Raw genomic sequence first — 1,229 nt, forward strand, 5'->3', positions numbered from 1 at the left:
AGTCATACTAACGGATGTTTCTGTTGAAATGCAGAGGCATGAGACGTGGTTACATGTTGTCTTTCACACCTGGGATAGAGACATGTTTTCCAGCTGGTAAACACAGCGGAGCGTTTGGCAGCTAAAGAGCCAGATGTTTCCCTGAGGAGCTGGCACGGACCAAACACAAGGTTAGAAGAGTGATGAGGAACACTGCTCCACATCAATGAGGAGGTTGCTCAGTAAATGCTGCATGTGTAAATAAGCAGCTGTTTGCCTTATCAGCTAAAAGGTGAAAAAGATTGTGTTTACAGCTGTTTTTTTACTCGGGTTAGTTTTAAAATGAGTGTTTTCCCATTCGACTTTTAGTTAGAATTAATAATAATGATTTATTAAATGCAGATATTGATCTTTTAATAATTTCCTTCTTACAGTCTAATGTGACCAGCGTTCTCACATTAAGATATTTTACCAATGTGAGAGACTAAAACCACTGCTGCTCCACTGAAGGCACCACCGAGCCTAAAGGCAGATGTGTGCTCGCACTTCAGATTTAAAAATCATGAAGACTGTGAACAGCTGCACGGAAGCAAACCCGTGTGTAACATGGAGCCAAAATACTGTGTAAATACCACAAATCTCTGAAACCAGGCAACAAGACATCACTCACAAAACAATCCACAATAGAGAGAATTTGCGGTGAGGTTACCATCCGATTCTTCCTGTGCACAAAGAATAAATCGCAGTTGCAAGGATAAGGATGCCACATTTAAAATCTAAAGTTGTTGTATAATACACTGAAGATCTGTATATGAGGCAACTTCTATTGGATTTGTTAATGCTCATGTTGTTTGTTTAATGTTTTATCTATTCAGGTTTATTAACTCTGCAGGGTTTTGTGTCATCTCTGCACCAAACCCTCTGCACTAAAGAGATCACTTGTGAAAACTTGAATTAGTATTTTTTATTAAATTTTTTTTATTATTGTTTTGGGGTCAAGTCTTATTTTAAAATTGAATACTTTACAAATAAATCCACTATAAATGGTTCCTTGGACAATTTACAGCATTTGTCAAATCAATCAAATTTTATTTAATAAAAAATAAACTTGACTTGTGACCGGATTAATCAAAATCATTTCAATTTGAGAAAACAGTGGTGATACCCAGCCCCATAGTGTCAATAAAAGTCCTCACAGTAGGTGACAGGGTTCACACTCAAAACCTAATACTGGCTTCTCTTAGGTTAAC

Source organism: Hippoglossus hippoglossus, chromosome 4 (assembly GCF_009819705.1).
Source record: "Hippoglossus hippoglossus isolate fHipHip1 chromosome 4, fHipHip1.pri, whole genome shotgun sequence".
In the NCBI taxonomy this organism is placed as follows: domain Eukaryota; kingdom Metazoa; phylum Chordata; class Actinopteri; order Pleuronectiformes; family Pleuronectidae; genus Hippoglossus; species Hippoglossus hippoglossus.